Source organism: Octopus bimaculoides, chromosome 10, assembly GCF_001194135.2.
Source record: "Octopus bimaculoides isolate UCB-OBI-ISO-001 chromosome 10, ASM119413v2, whole genome shotgun sequence".
In the NCBI taxonomy this organism is placed as follows: Eukaryota; Metazoa; Mollusca; class Cephalopoda; order Octopoda; family Octopodidae; genus Octopus; species Octopus bimaculoides.
Window position 1 is genome coordinate 88,063,220 of NC_068990.1, and position 471 is coordinate 88,063,690.

Here is a 471-nt window from a genome sequence, read left to right on the forward strand (position 1 = left end):
TATACATATATACATATACATGTATGTATTTATAGGTGTGCGTATGCGAGTATATATATATATATATATATATACAAGTATGTATGTATGTGTGTGTATATATACATATATATATGCAAGCATATATACACATATATGTATGTATATATATATATTCACATGGAAACATACAAATATATGTATACAAATATTTATATATTCAATACATACATAAACACGTTTATATAAGTTGTGTGTGCATATATATGCATACATACATAAACATGTGCGTATATACAGATATATAGATATATATATATATATAAACATTTGCATATATATATGCGTATATAGGCATGTGTATAACAATATATGTATATATATATATATATATAAATATATATATATATATATTTGCATGTATATACATATATATATGGAAGTGTTTTATACATACATATATATATATATATATATATATATATATATATA